This window comes from Dipteris shenzhenensis, chromosome 32, assembly GCF_047967505.1.
Source record: "Dipteris shenzhenensis isolate YYH24624 ecotype China chromosome 32, Dip_SZ_1.0, whole genome shotgun sequence".
NCBI lineage: Eukaryota > Viridiplantae > Streptophyta > Polypodiopsida > Gleicheniales > Dipteridaceae > Dipteris > Dipteris shenzhenensis.
In genome coordinates this window covers 23542285-23559440 of record NC_141627.1, presented here as the reverse complement: position 1 = coordinate 23559440, position 17156 = coordinate 23542285, and the positions used below count along the sequence as shown (strand labels likewise).

General features: G+C 38.0%; 1 pseudogene; it reads left to right on the top strand.

The window, feature by feature from the left end:
- The first annotated feature begins 13304 nt into the window (after positions 1-13304).
- On the top strand, positions 13305-14348 carry LOC147880481 (germin-like protein subfamily 2 member 1 pseudogene; annotated as a pseudogene).
- Positions 14349-17156: the final 2808 nt, after the last annotated feature.

Below are 17156 nucleotides of genomic sequence, written 5' to 3'. Positions count from 1 at the left end.
GTGAGCATTTGTAGAAGAGGAGTCTGAAGAGGTGGTTGCAAGGGAGGAGAGGTGAAAGAAGTTCAAAGCGGACAAGCGGCCATGGAGCCATGTCCAGAGGCCAATGCAAGGTCCCCCAAAGATTAAGAGGCACAAAAAATTAGGTGTGAAGGCACTTCAAGAGATCCGCAAGTTCCAAACCACTGTGGACAATCTCATTCCCTGTGCACCCTTCCAGCGTGTTGTACATGAAATAGCACAACATTACAAGAGTGATGTGCATTTCACTTTAGGCGCTATGTGAGCAATTCAGGAGGCAACGGAGTAGATGATAGTAGGTCTTTTTGATGACACGAACTTATGTGCTATCCTTGCCAAAAGAGTAACAGTGATGGACAAGGTCCTTGCACTCGCCAAGCGCATCCGCCGCTCTGATCCCTCCCTTAGGCCCTAGATGTTGTTTAGGTTCATTTGGTGTAACCTGAATCATTTTGTAAATCTCTGCCCTTTGAGGCCAATGAATAAAAGATATTTTTATGTTCTATTACTATTCCCATGTTATTATACATGTTACGTGATGATTTCCATCAGTTTATGCAAGTTCAGTGTGAATTTGAGTGGTCAAATGACATTTTTTCACCGTGGTGTAGAAGGCAAATGTGTTCGGCATCGTGCAAGGAGCCCAAAAATGCAAGTCAAATAGGCCCCATATGCACCATAGTGGGTTTTAGCATTTTTGGGCTCCCTGCGCGATGCCGAACACATTTGCCTTCTGCTGCGCGGTGAGATTCTTACTGGATTGCTCAGAAATGACCATTATAGTGCAAATATTTATATGATAGCATGCTTTTGAATAGAATAGTGAATGAAAATATTAATGCCAACAACAATTAAAGTTACAAAATACAATGACTGTATAAAATAAATTTTGTAAAAGAACACAAAATGGGGCACTGTATAAAAAGTATATCTGTATTCATATAAAATAAAATTTCTATACAATAAGGTTTCAGAGCCTTTCTCTCTTCTCTAAAACATTGAGAACATCGGGCTTTGAATTCCCCTAGCTCTAAACCTAGTCGATAGAGAGTCAACGGTATTGTCGTTGCTGGCTAGGGACATGGCTACTGCCGTCAATGCCATACCTTGAAAATTGGTTCCAAAGGCATTGAGGGCGACCATATGGTTCACCAAAATGACCTTGTCAGCATTGCGATTGATGTCAACATGACCAATCACTCTTGACAAGGCCTTGCACTTCAGGAGGTCATGAGTGCCATGTGGAGAAAACTTTTTGTGGATAACCACAAAGCGCCCTTTTGCTTGGCCAAGGTAACATGCCAGTTGTGATCTCGGCTGAAGCTACTGCGAACAAGGCATTGCCGAGATGAGAATAGGTCGACCTCAAATGCCTCTTGCAATAGCCCAAGATTACATTAGAATTCCATTAAAGCAAAAGTATACCAAGAGAGAAGAAATTCAAAGCTCATAGTTTCTTACCACTATGGAGACTTCATGCTCAATCCCTTCCTCTTTGTCAATGAGGATTGATCCAGAGCAAAGCTCATAGTTTCTTACCACTATGAAGTCTTCATGCTCAATCCCTTCCTCTTTGTCAATGAGGATAGATCCAGAGGCCTCCTGCTGTCTGGAGTAAGATGTGGAGGCTTCTTCTGGAACATCAAGTAGGTTAGAGTAGATTGACATCTCTGCATCTTTGATTTGGGCCAGTGTTAAAGCAAGAACCTCTTCTATTGAATCATCTGCTCCCAAAAACCCAAGTTTTTGCATAGTCGTGTCCACCTTGTATCCACACAGGACACCAAGAGCTTCATCCTCTCGGAGACCAAACATAACCTCTATGTCATGGAGAAAGAGGTATTGTTCTCCATCAACAAGAAGGGGAGCAAGAAACCATATCATTGTTGCGGGGTCAATATAGGTGGTGCTCGAGGTGGATGGAATTTGAGAAGTAGAATGGGATTTAGGAGGTCGCTGGAGCACTTCCAAGGCCAATGCAGCTTCCCGCTCCTTAGCTTCTTCATCTATGGGCTCTTCATTGTAGATGTTGGGCTCATCTACAGAAATAAGAGGATTGGAAAGGGCAGGGGCAAGGTCAGGGCTTGAGGTCGAGGCCTCCTCTTCCATTTGTCCCTCCTAGAGAAGGAAAATAAAGGTAATTTCCCAGGATAGGAACCTATTTCCTGTATTTTCGACGACTCCACATGCTAGGAGGTCATCAGTGTCCACCTCCCTAAACCCTAGGGGTGTGAGCTAGGCTCGAATGCAATCTAAACGCTTCACAAACCTAGGCTCTTGATTGAACAAGCACTTCAAATAATCAATTGGGACCCATCTTTTTGTAGACTCATCAAGTTGATATGCAAAACTCACGATGCAGTCTTGCATGTACTTGATGAGGTCTTCAAAATCATCTCGAGCTCCCAAGTAGGTGCCTAGGACATCTATGCTCTTATCAAAGACTAGAAATAACTCCTCCTCTCTATCTAAAATTAATGGAGTACGGGAGATGAAATCGTGGAAGACAAACCTAGTAGAATCCATGGTAGTTTGGTGGATAGGAGAACTATGGCTATGATAGTGAAACTTTGAAACTGTTGGAGGTGCAAATCTCTCATGGACAAAGGGGATAAGAAAAAGGAGAAAGGGTTGAATTATCCCACATACCATAATATGAATTAGGGAGAAGTTGTAACTCTCATATACATCTTGAAATTTTTTATTTTTCTCTTTTATAACTACAAAAATTATAATTTTAAGCCTACCATTGCATAGATCATTAAATTTTGAACATTTTTCCTTTTTACAACTCCTCAATCTGAGCTAAGGAGCAAAAGTTATGACCCCTTCTGCATAGGCTCTCCAAGGGTATTTCACCGGTGGAATAGGGCTGGGGCAAGCTCTTCAAACCATATTCCTCTGGCAAAATACACTTAGAGGGTCTATTAAAAAGGTACTATTTATTTTTCTTAGGTCATCCCAAGGAATTGTAAAGAGGATATTTGCTCAAAATTTCATGATCCAAGCAATGGTGAAAGGAAAAGAAAGGATTTTTGAAAGTCATAAAATAAGTCACCACTTGGACATTATATATGTATATTATATAAAGGTATATTTATATCTATATCTATTTATCAATGTTTCATATTTACTTACATATTCCTTGAAATAATTTGGAATTTTTTGCTCCCCAAAAATGACTTGAGCCTATATATTTTGACCCCTCCTACCTTTTTTCCGCTCATCATTCGGGGGTTTTTGCTCGAAAAATGGAAACCCCCTCTTTGGCGGTCATAGTGATCCTTTTTCTGTTGATTGCAGCTAGTTGGGTTTCATCCATGATGTCTAGTAGGTAGGCCTAAGTACTTGTATGCTGCAAGGCAAGCAAGGCATCTCTAGAAATATGCCATGGAGCCTCCATAACTCCATGCCTATAATACCGAGACATGGGGCTATTGTTGAGGTCCTACATGACCTCGTGTATCAGTCGCAAATACAATCAATCCCTATCCAGTGTGCATGCAAAAGTGAGAGTACCTATAAAGGGTGGTAAAAAGAATAAAAAGAAATGGGCTTATGAACTTCCAGAGATAGATCAAACTAGGGCACCAGATGGGGATGTTCCAGGAAAAGATCCATCATGGAGCCCAATCCTTGAAATTCCTATTGAGAGAGTACACATTTATGCGCTTCATGCTATTATGAGAATAATTGAAAATTTGGTGCATCTATACATCATTGATGCATATAATTTGAAGCCCCAACAAGAGAGTGAGAGGATGGTTGCAAGAATTAAAAAGGTTCTTTCAGATATGGGACTACACTCTAGGCACATAAAGATTACAAAAGATGTGGAAAAATAGGCAATGCTCCTTGTAAGCCAAGCTTTGGTGGTGTCAAGGCTTTAAAATTCCTTTCGGCAAAGAAGAAGAATGACAAGCTCAAACGTGCTGATGACTTTGATGTATGGAGAAAGTTACACAACTCCTGTTGTGAACGAGGCGGGAAGGTATAAAAAAGATTGGAAAAGGCTCGAGTGTGGTTAGCTCATGATAGCTTGGTACCTTTACTAAGAAAATATTTAAAGATAATGATGCACAATGTTTCATCAATGCTATGAATGACTTTAGTCGGAATATAGAGATAGCTTGGGGAAAGAATCATTTCACACAATACATGGTAATCTCTAACTTGGACATTGACATGTGCATATTGAATGGTCCTATAATTACTAATTTGTTTTTCTATTTAGCACCACATTTTATATGCTCATGCAGCATACATGGCATGGAATTATGGAAGCATCAGAGTGTGGTCCACTCAGGGCATGGAAAGATCGCATTGGCAAACACGTTGTGCATATAACAAAGTGACCCAACATGGGGGTGGTAGAACTAATGACCCAACATGGGGGTGGTAGAACTAAGTCAAGCTCAATGGTTCAACTAGTTCAATGGTGGTACAGGCGTATCGAAATAAGAGCAGCTGCAATGCTGGCATCTTACTAGCATTCAAAGAGTCCTTAGTGTCCCATCTAGTGCAAGATGTTAACACTAAACATCAAAGAATAATATACAACTCATCAAATGCAAGGCAAAATCATGCAAGGTGGTGTGCAACCCATCATAGACAAGGGTGCATATGGGTGGAGATAGATGAAAATGATGGTCATGTAGACTCTTCCAATGTGGATGCCCATGCATAAGTTTCAAAATTTCTTTGTAATTTTAGTTATGTGATTTGCAGTAAAGCCAACGTATAATGGCCATGAATTGGAGTACAAATGAGAAACTTTGAGTTATTGGGTGTTAATTATAAGTGTTTAGTTCAAGGTTGCACCAATTTTAAATTTTTTAGAATTTTTAATAAAAACAAGTATTTTTAAAAATTAGGGTTTTGGGCCCTATATAAAAGAATGGGCCCTCATTTTCATTTCATTGTTTGAAGAGCTCTTCACTCCCACACCACCTCGCACTTGCCCCTGACATTTCCACCCTTTGTGTTGCACCCTCACCCTTTCTCTCGCACACTCTCTCCAGCCTCTATGACCAGGCCCAAGATCAAGGCACTAAGGATATTGGCACAACAAGACTCACCTCTAGACTTAGAGATAGACAGTGATAGCCCCCCCCCCTCTCCCCCGATGATCCCCATCGAAGGGAGAAACTATCATTCCGGAGGCCAGAGAGGGAGCAAGGGGTAGGGCCGTAGACAAAGGAACGAACAAGAGTATCATGATGTAGAGACCAATGACTCAAAGAGCATAGAGGAGGAGCATGAGGAAGAGTAATAATGAAGGACAAAGCAGAGGACCAAGTCAAGAGTAGAGAATCAGTGTCCACGCCCACAGAGGAGAGGACACCCACCTCCAGGCCCAAGGCAAAGAGACCCTCCACATCCAGGAAGAGGCCCTCCATGTCAAGGGAAAAGAGGCCCTCCTCTAGTGAGGAGATATAGGTTCAAGCCAGAGATTGTGGCACTTTGGGAAATTAGAAAGTTTCAAAAATCTATCGATCTACTCATCTTGATGGCAAGCTCCATGTGCCACATTAAAGATACATTTAATAGTCTTGAGTTCAACAAAATAGATGCCATTCTACATGGTAGAATCCATAGCCCTCAACTTCAAGCAGCTCACCATTGTTATGACCTTTGATCACACTTATGATATCGATTTGGTCAAAAAACCACTTCAAAATTGAAAGAGACTCTTTCGACACCTGCAAAAAAAGCTCACATATTATTTCAAAATATTTTAAGTATTTTTAGATAACCACAGTAAAATTCAAATTTCCATCATACCTCAAAGGTAGCCAACCACCAAATATCCTATTCTGATTGCACATTCTGATTGCACAATTCTGATTGCACACTAAACTATCTTGCATCATCTTGACCTCAACTTCAAGGTCTAGTATTCTATTCATCATGTCAAACTAACTCTTTCTAATTTTTAACCTTTGACCACCTCACTTTCATTAAGCTTTAGTACAATCTTCAGAGTACCATTGCATTTCTTCATAGGCATATCATAAAACTTCACCATGGCTTGTAGAACTCTTCAAACATCGATCACAAAGTTTTGGTTGACTGTCAACTCCAATTCTTTATACTCTCCAACCTTTGTTTTCAAAGTTAGTGTACTACATACATGTTGGGGCTCACCAACTTAGTCAAGTACACCCAAATTGAGTGTGTGCGTGGCCTTATCAAAATCAGTCAGTTTAGGAAGCGGAGCTTTAACTTTTGCTCCCACAGAAAGACATGATGTTTTTAAGCTCTTAAATATGAGCCGATATGCCCTTGTACTTATGCCTGCAGTGTTACAAACTCCCTGTGCACTAGTTGCATTGAAATGCTCCACAACTTTGTTCATTGACTCAGATGTTATCTCTGATTTTAGACTTTTGAATTTTGTGTTGTATAACAGACTCCAATGTCTTTTTAATAAACACTTCACCCATAGCACTAGAGTTTTCATCATGGATAGACATGAGTTTTGAAGCACTCCTACAAGCTCTCACTCAATGCTTCCACTAGCCACTTTTCTTGGATATTTCATCCATTGGATGCAATTTCCTCTTACGTAGTCTTGGACCCATTGGAGTATCCTTCATGAATGATAATGTTTTTTCTAACTTTTTGATCTCATCCTTTAGAGCTATGTTTTGCATCTATAATTGAATTGCATTTATAGTGCTCTCTCCCAATTGGGCATCTAATGTTTGAACCTTTACCTGAAATTCTTGAATTTTCTTCTCTATGCCATCATATGCAAAAATTTTGACACTTGTAGCTTACATAGATGAGCTTACATAGATGATACCAAATGTCGATTCCAAGCCTCCAACATTGTAATCCTTTTGTCTCTTTCATCAAGCAAAGATTGATATTGGCTATGAAGGCTACTTGCTCCATGAGCAATCAACCTTCAACAATATCCTAACAAACCATTCTCACCCTTACACAGAAACTTTATTAAGCTGGTCAATCCATGGAATTAAGGATTCTGACACACTTGTGAATCTACTGGATATATTTTCCCTTCTAACCACAAATCCATATGTGTTTTTCCTTGATTTCGAAGAGCTGCTAAATCACTTTTACTTGCTAAGGAGGATTCATTTCTCTTTAAGAATGCTGCATTCTCTGCATCAATTTGAAAATCCATACGTGTTTTTCCTTCATTTCTAAGCGCTACTAAATCACTTTTACTTGCTCAGGAGGATTCATTCCTCTTTAAAAATGGTGCATTCTTTGCATCAATTTGAAAATGGATATCCACCCTTTTTTTATTCCGAGGGGCTTGCATGATTTCATACACTTTCCACCTATTATAATACAACATTGACATCAACAAACAATATACAAACATGACATGTTTCAAAAAAGTATCAAACCAAGCAAAAATGAAAACCCCAATTGCATGCAAAATCTAACGACTGAAATCTACAAATTCAAAAAAACATTTACTTATCATTAAACATTGTTAAACTATGTGAATGAACAATACCTCACGAAGATCCTTGAAGGAAAAATGGGATCAAACTTGTTGTCCTCAATGGTCCCTCTTGTAATCCAGGATGCTAAAGTTGATGGATTTTTCTCCAAAACTAATTATATGCTTCCAAATAACGCCAAATCTATTTCAAACCATCTTCTGTAAAAACCCTCAATAGTAAGAGTGTATCTTTTAAAACAAGCAAATCTTCTTCCTCTTCAAATTATGTATTAAAAGAAATCAACACAATTACCAAAACAAACTACACATTAACTGTTTCTTCAAAGTAGCATCATAAAATCTTGTTATTTTCATTGTCTTTCATTGTTCTAAAGGTTTTTTGATCCAAATCTCCATGCAAGTTGCTCTAATAAACCCTGATTTGAGTTAAAAACTAAAAACATTCTAAAACTACATGAATGAACAGTACTTGATTCTTGGAGCAAGGTTCTTGGAAAGAAAAATGTGATCAAACTTGTCCCTCCCAATGGTCCCTCTTGTATTCCATGAATTCTAAAGTTGATGGTTCTTGCTTCAAAACAAATTTTATGCTCCCAAACATCTTGAAATCTATTTCAAGCAATATTCTATAGACATTTGTTAATAGAAGTAAGAGTGGAAAAGACTTTTTTCTCATGAAATTTCTTACAAAACAAACAAATCTTTCAACATTTTCAAACCAATAATAATAAAACCAAACAACACACCTACACGAAATGAATTGCGAACTAACTATTTCTTCAAAGTTACATCATCAACAAACAAATCTTGTCATAATCACTGTGTTGCATTGTTCCAAAGATTATCTCACCTGAACCTCCATACAAGCTGTTTGGATAGACCCCAAACCTTCACAAATGGTTCGAAACCATGCACCCTTAGAGATTGCAGCAAGGAAAGTGACTAGTATTGAGAGATGGGCAAAGTAAAGATTAATTTTCATGCATCAGCAAATGCAATGCCTAAAAGTCAATCTTCGTTGATCCTTTCTCAAAGAATCTCATCCGGTAGCTCCTTCTAAGCTCCAAACACCTTGCATCATTCATGAATTGCTCTGAACATTGATTGCCTTGTCTCCCTGAATGAAATGATTTCAAAACATTGATAGCCTTGTCTTCCTAAATGATATGATTTCAGATCATGGTTGAGAAATTAGGTTTCTCAGTTTGGTTATAGTTAAAAAACGTGATGGGAGAGTTGAGGCAGCAAGTGGGTGCTCCACATCATTGTTTGGGCCATTGAATAAAGAAATAGAGAAGTCAAGCCACTTCCAATATTGTATTGGGTTTTATTCACCTTATTCTTACATGTCACCAGCCTAAGGGATCCCCTTTTTGAGTCTAATTTTTTTGTTATGCAAATTAAGAGATTCATGATTCCACGGTAAAAATACATTCCAATTTTGATTCTAAAAGATCAGGTGAAGTTACAAATTTTTTCACAATTTCTTGTTTCTATAATCATTCAAATTAAATTTAAGCAAAAGTAACCTTAAATAAATCGGAAGAAGATGTTGAAAATATATCAAGTTGTTCATCTTTTTTTAGTTTAACAAGTTGTATATGCTACAACCTATTGAAAAGTATGAAATTCATGTTATTTAAATGAGACTTGAGGAGGCAAAGAATAAAATGACATTTTTAATTTGTAGGCTCACAACAATATACATTACTACCAAGAATCGCATGTCATTGTACATCATATATTAAACTACATGATGGATGATTCTCTTCTCTTTGGCATAAAAATTAAGACATTTAGGTAGATAATTTACCATCCTTCGATGATTGGAAACTTTAGATGGTGATTGTCATTCCTTCGAAAAATTTCAATTCAAAATTTTTGGTAACACATCATTGTATAAACACTTGGCCAAAATGTTTTGAAGTTCATATAAGAAATTGATTTTTTCTCTATGGGTCTAAAAAGTTATTGTATTCTAATTAGGATTTAAGTTAGGGAATCTTGATGTGGTTCAACGTTTGAATAGAAAATTAGTACTACTAGATTTTTTTAATTCAAGTTCTTTAAGGTGGAATATTGTGTTGTGGTACTTACATATTTCTCACATAGTCACAATATCTCTAGATTAGCAAAAGCTATTGAATCAATGAATCTTTTACTTTATTCGATATATCTAGTCATAACAAAAAGACACAAGGACCAGATGTGTTTATTGCTACAAATAATGAAGAGGGATATAAGGAAATGCATAGGTATAGTGTAAGAAAAGGCTACATCAATCAAGTTGGCATATGAAAGGACCACTAAAAAACATATAAACCAAAGTATACATTCTATAAATAATGTAGATTAATGATTGTTCACTATCAAAAGTGATCATCCTAGCTTGACTTGGAAACTCACATGCCAAGTTATACAACAAGGTATCACACATTGTAGTTTTTAAATAAGGGGGCACCATATAAGAATTTTCTAGGAGGAGAAATTATGATGCTCCCTCCATCCCTTCACATGCAACACTTTTACCCCACAAGATGGGTTCATGTTTAATTCCCCTTCACCTAATATATGGATTGGTCGTAATATTTCTTACAAAATTCATACAAAGTTCATATTCCAAATCTTGCAAGTCTTAGAAGCATATTAAAAGCAAAATTCTTAAAAACATGTACATTGAAATCTACCTTATTCATAGAGATGGTTACATATGAAATGCAATACAATGTTGGCAAAATGAATATGAGAAGATTTTTTTTTTTGGCCAAAATCCTTAAGCCTAAATGATGAAATACTAAAAGAAAGAAAACTTACACTTTGTACATTCCTAGGTGCACAAAGTAAGGCTTATGTACATTTCTACATTCATAAGGTGCATAAAGGAAAGTGTATGTATAGAAAGAAAATTAAAATAATTAAGATATGTATATAAAGTTATACAATCAAGGTGATAGGTCAAGTAGTACTTCTAGAGATTCTCAATGGCACATAGCTCTCAATACTTCCAATTAAAGAATTGTAAATCAATATTTCATGGTGGATAAAGAAAATACTAATTTGACTTAGCCACCATCATCCACATGACACTTTTAGCCTAGAAGATTGGCTCACATTTTATTCCCTTCACCTATTATATTGTTTGGTCAGAATATTTTCTAAAAAATTCCTACAAAGTTCTTATTTAAAATCTTGCAAGTTGCACTCACAAGGTACATTTAAGAAAAAGTTTCTTACAAGCACATACATTGAAATCTACCTTATTCATGGAAAATGTCACATCGGATATGCAATGCAATGATGTCAGTGAATATGAGAAGAAAGACTTGGTTTGCCAAAAACCTTAAGCCTAAATGACAAAAGACTAAAAGAAAGAAAACATAAACTTTCTACATTCCTAAGCTACACAAAGGAAGGATTATGTACACTTTCTACATTTTTAAGGTGCACAAAGTCCAAAGGGTATGTATAGAAAGAAAATTAAAAAATTAAGATATGTCTTTAAAGTTAATACAGTCAAGGTGAAAGGTGCACTAGTATTTCTAGAGATTCTCAATGGCACATAGCTCTCAATGCTTACAAATCGAGAATCGTAAATCAATATTCCATGGCAGCAGGCAGTAACAGAAAGTAATGTTTTGAGTCAGACACCATCATACCCATGACCCAAAATAGCTTGGCATCTTTATAGTAGATACCATCAATATGAGCCCAAGATTCTGACACATGCATGTAGGGATAGTAGGGGGTGCACTTTTGTATTATTGTCCATCATTAAAACAAAATAACTAGGCCTTGAAAATTGAAATAGCCTAGTATTGAACACATTCCAAATCAACATATGTAATAATAGCTAACCAAATGCACCTATTCCAATGATAGAAGTAGATTCACATGCCACATAAAAAAAGGGTTGTAAAGCTTGGACAATCTATTTGTTTCATACACTATAAGATTTATATGGCAAAACTAATATACTATGGCACAAAAGATCTTTTGAAAGAATGTTCAAATATAAAACTAGAGTCAAAATCTACAAAATACATCATAAATGTGATATTATGAGGCACGACACATCCTTTTTGGAGAAGGGGAGAGTACTTGATAGTTTCTTCAAATTCTTTATATGGTAGTAGAAATATGTGAAATTCCTTTTGTAATTGAGCCATGGAAACCTTAAGTTGGTAAGGAATGATACATTTAATATCCAATGGACCATATTCAAGGTGTGATATAGCAAAAAGACCAAACCTTACTATTCTTGCTTGAGAGAGATACCTCTAAACCTATTCTTGGATATTTTACATAGGAACCTTGATAAGTGACATGGAATTGTATGTATTTTTAATGGTGAGTATACTAGAGGTCATAAAAACATTATAGCGTATAAATGCTTGAACGATCTTATAGTCTCGTACACTCAAAATGTGAGTACAAATTTTCATAAATAATGTCAAATATAAATTATAGTTGCAATCTAGAAATTGTAGCACCTAATGGAATTACAAGGCACAACGCACCCTCCTGAAACAAGATTATCATCATTCTATGAATATATCATGTTTAATGCAACCATAGGACATCAAACATTAAGTTGATGTGGTAAAGATAAATGGGCTTGTGGCCCAAGTGTTTGGACCATGGCTTCTCTTTGAGAGATATAATTGGATTCATGCCTTGATGACATATAATATAATATGCGTTGCAAGTTGCGTGAGACTTGTAGGGACATATGGCTTCTCTTTTTTATAAATAATTAGATTCATGCCTCAAGGAGATATAACAGGTGTTGCAAGTTCTGTGGGGGTTATAGGGCACCATGCCCATAAGGGTGTCATGCTAAATGGTGTTGCATAGTCCCTTTATGCATTTGTGTAAAAATCTTGTACTCTTCCATGATATCATTGACTCTAAAGAACAACTCATGTGAGGTCTTAGATTACCTTCATCAAGTAACCATTGGGGTAAATGCTCAGACACCCATAAGCTCATTACACAAAAGTACAAATTATAATGAATGTGAGAAAGCCTTGTATAAATTTGATTTTAAATGCAAAATGCATGTAGTTTTGAAGTTTACCTATTTTTTCCCACAATATTCAACGTGTGAATGAGCTGTAAAGGCACCATATGGAATTGAGGAAAAGGTCATTCAATACTTTGTTTAAAAGTCAAGGAATCTACACAAAAAACCGTGTGGAAAAAGCTACAAGATTGGAGCATTGAGGATGACAAAACTTAACATGATGGGAAGGTACATTGGCAGAAGCTCAATGCGATGGTGCTTTCCTTTTTAGCTTTTACAAGTGGGTTCGCGACTAAAGAGCCAAAGCAAGAATTGTATGAGGAGAAAGCATAGTATGTTAAAAGACACTCATGGGTGGCAAAATAAAGCTTCGACACCACCTGTCTTGAGAGAGTAAACAACACTCATGGATGGAAAAAGCTTTGACAGCTTTCCAACACATGCAAAAGTCTATCATGGCATGATTTTTCCTAAATTGAGGTGCAAAAGTCTATAGTGTGTTGCACAATTTCTCCTAAATGCTCTCTCTCTCTACACACACACACACACTTTTTTCCTTTTTTTTGGTAATTCCACAATCATAATATTACAGCTTCAATATTTTACACACACACACACATATATATCACCAAGTTTTGCAAGACCCTCGTGGGTCTTTGTGGTTGAGGGTCTGGTTCATGTGGTGGTCTGTGTGTGTTCACGATTCCTAGGAATCACTTTGGATGACAAGTAAAAAATCTCTCTCTCTCTCTCTCTCTCTCTTGGGGGGCGCTTAAGAAAGAAGTTATATGGAAAAAAACCTCTCCGATCTCTCTGTCTCTCTCTCGGGGGCGCTTAAGAAAGAAGTTATACGGAGTTTGAAGCTGTCAGGTTTTGATTTTGCTTAAGATGCAAGGTGCCCAAAGGGAGGTCATATAAGGGAGCTACATCCCCACTCTCACATCACTGTACGATTGAAGTCTTCAATCACCATAGCCACCTTTTTCTTCTCCTCCTCCTCCGTCTTCGTCTTCTGCTCCTCTTCCTCCTTCATCAGTTTCCATGGCTAAGCTCCTTCTCGCCCTTCCCTTTCTATCCCTCCATATCCTCTCTTTGCTCTCCTCCTCCTCCTTTTCCCCCGCTTCCGCAGCTGATCCCGACCCCCTCCAAGATTTCTGCGTCGCCGATCCCGGCAATAAGAATCACCTCTTCCTCAATGGCTTTCCTTGCAAAAACCCCTCCCACGTAACCGCCGCTGACTTCAAAAGTAGCCTGCTCAAAACGCCCGGCAACACCTCCAACCCCTTCGGCATCGCCCTCACGCTAGCCTCAGCTGCCAACGTAGGGGGTCTCAACACGCAAGGATTGTCGTTCGCCCGCATCGACTACGCCAAAGGGGGGCTCGTGCCCCCTCATGTCCATCCTCGCGCCTCCGAGATCCTTTTCGTGGTGGATGGCACCCTGTCCGTGGGTTTCGTGGACACCACCAACACCCTCTTCAGTGAGACTATCCACGGCGGGGATCTCTTCGTCTTTCCCCGAGGCCTGGTGCACTTCATATACAATGTGGGCGATGGGAAGGCCTTCACGCTCTCGAGTCTTAACAGCCAAAACCCGGGTGCGTCTCTGGTGGCAAATGCACTGTTTGGGGCCGAACCACCACTTGCGGACAAGGTACTGGAGAAGGCTTTTCAACTGTCGGAAGAGCAAGTGAAGCATCTTAAGAAGGTTTTCGGATGAATTAGATTAGACATCAGGAGAGCCTCTGAGCTGTGCGTGTATCTGGCAGCAAAGTAATTCTTGCACTCGATTTGGTTTTGGGCTTAGCGCTCTCGGAAATATCAGCACTAATTGTTACGTGACCATAGCGTAGTAACTATCGTGAATCATTAGATATTAGCAGAGCTGTGCGTGTATCAGGTAATTCTAATTCTCGCATTCGATGAGTATACAAGCTTGGTTTTGGGCTTAGCGCACTAAGTCTTACGTGACCATAGGTCCATAGCAAGTTTGCTTATGTGTTTATACCATCATCAAGTAGCGTACATTTACTCAGAGTGGATGGATCTGATAAATGTCTCGAGGCCTCAACAAGTTCCAAACTAAAATATTGTCTCATGTAAGGCGTTGCTATCTTTAAACCATAAGGCTCACTTGCCCATCTCAAGCCATCATTTTCTTAACCTTAAAACAAGTTTATCCCATCGAGTAGTATAATGCAAGAAAAGGGAGAATATTGTCGAAATCGAGCATGAGAAGCAATGTTTTAGGATGTGTATGTCAATGATGTGCTAAGTAGTTTAACTCGCTTACTCTTTTGGTTTTTTTTTTAAGATTTCTTTTGGTTTTAAGTAGACAGCTATGCTTGGAGGTAGTTGGAACCGTGGTACTGTACCAAGCTCTCCTCTCGATTTTTTGGCATAGTCTTGGATTGATGAGATGTTGCATCATGAAGAGAGTCTACTGGATTCCATTAGATTAATCTAAAAAATAATTAAGTGGATTCATGTCAAAAAAGGATTTTCAAATTTCTATCCACCATGTGTCCTAATGATGTCACAAAATCCTTTGCAAATGTAAAATGTGCACTCACTTTAACATTCACAATTGTCGATTCTAAAGTACATTTACATTATGAGATATGAAGGGATGTGGACCTTCGGGGTTCCCAATTCCTCACCTACCTTTTCATATTGTACCTTTTGGCACACATATATCCAAATGATAGAATGAAAGGAATAAAAAGGATTATGTCTTCGACTTGTGTATGTTCCTTGATGAGCAAATGTCTCTTGTTCTCTCTTTACTTTTAAGATGTTTTTCATGCCTTAACAAATAGGGTAAAGACAACTCCTACCTTTGTTTTATACTTTTCTAAGTTTGGTTTAATATAACCTAACAAGTTTATTAGTCATGCAATAGAGTGAAATGGTAAGCTCATTTTTGTTATCAAGATGGATGAAGCTCAATTGGTCAAGGAGCATAAGTTGAGATGATAAACATTTACATCATATATAAGGCCTTGTGCTTTATTCAGGGGGGTGCATGATTTTTCGATCTAGCTTAACAAGGACATAGGGTAGGCTATTGCATTTGAGACTCCAAAAGAGTGCCACGAAACATTAAAGTAGGTTCTAGATAGAACCGGCGACTCATCAATTATTTGGAGACAAGAGGAAGGAAAACCATTATCAGTGGTTAGGCATGGAACATTTTAAGTCGAATGGCATCTGGCAAGTAAATTTGAAGACACTTAAGTGCTTGTAACCGTTGTGATACAATTGAAATTATTAAATACACGTGCTTGTACCACACACACTCTCAAAGGACACTACAACCATTGGCTCCATTTTTTATGCTTTTTTTGATGCAAAGTACAAATTTTTTTAAAATTTCCAAAAACTCCTAAGTGCCGATATTAGCTTCCATATAAACATCGATATAAAAACGTTGATATTACATTCGAAAACAGCGTTGCTATATCCGTCGATAAATCAATTTTCAACACTAATATGGGTGGAAATATCAACTCTGGGAACCATTTTTTAATGCTTATATGGACGAAAATATCAACATTGTCAAGGAAACCCGAATCTGTATCGATGGAAATATCGACGCTTTAGATTTTGGGGAGGGGGGTTTAGGGCAGATTATGCCTTATTTAGCCTTGATCGGCCCTTCTATAAAAGGTCTATATTATAGTGTACTGGCCATTTTATATCTTTACATTTAGTTTGAGTATAAAAGTTTCTATATTCTCTTTCAAAATTAAGTACAAAATCGCATGTCTTTGTGAGTATAAAATTATATTCTCTTGCACTTTCTATATCCGACTACTCTAGCCTAGTCACTGCTAGTGTCCTCATCGTTGCTCCCACCCTCCTCATCGCTCCCACCCTCCTCGTCATCATCCCCTCCTCCTCTTGCCTCTCCATCTTTGGCATCCTCTTGGCGAGCTTGTTGCAAGAACTCATCTCCATCATCATGTTTAAGAAGCACACGTGTTAGAGGTTAGTATATCCAACAGTTTTTCAATTCGAGCATTTGAAGAAAAATGGGTATAGTAAGTGCTTACATTCAACAATGGAACAAATACCCCACTCGCCTTAAGTAAGTTAAACAAGGCTTGCGTACTATTGTCGTATGCATATGAGTACTCCTCCATGCACTGTCTAGCCATTTTTATTTCCTAACATTACAAGCATGCATGTTAATTTATGATATACCCCAAGCAATCCCAAAGTACATGTAGAAAGAAGTGAAAGAATAGGTACTTACAAAAAATTGATAAAATCGACCCTTCCTATCTGAGCCCAAGTGGGATTGGCCTACTTTACTCTTCCTTGCAGTGGCCGCTTTCTTCTATTGATCATACTTCTATGGAGTCTTGAGTTATTTATTTACAATCTTCCAATCAACGTCATGGACCCATGCAAGCTTCGACTCTCTTGCCTTTGCTTTTTTGCGGATTTGGTCTTTTCGCGATTTCAGTGCGACAGCCATCTTGTTCAACATCCACCTAGAGTCAAAATCCAAATTCTCACTAGGCACTGGGAACTCCTTCCTCCGTGACTTTAAAATATAATCTCTCTTTTTTTGGGCTGCTTTTGAAAATCCATGACCACCCTCTTGAATTCGGAATGGCAAAGGCCATGTGCCATGCAGTTAATTACACGCTGACCTCTATCATCC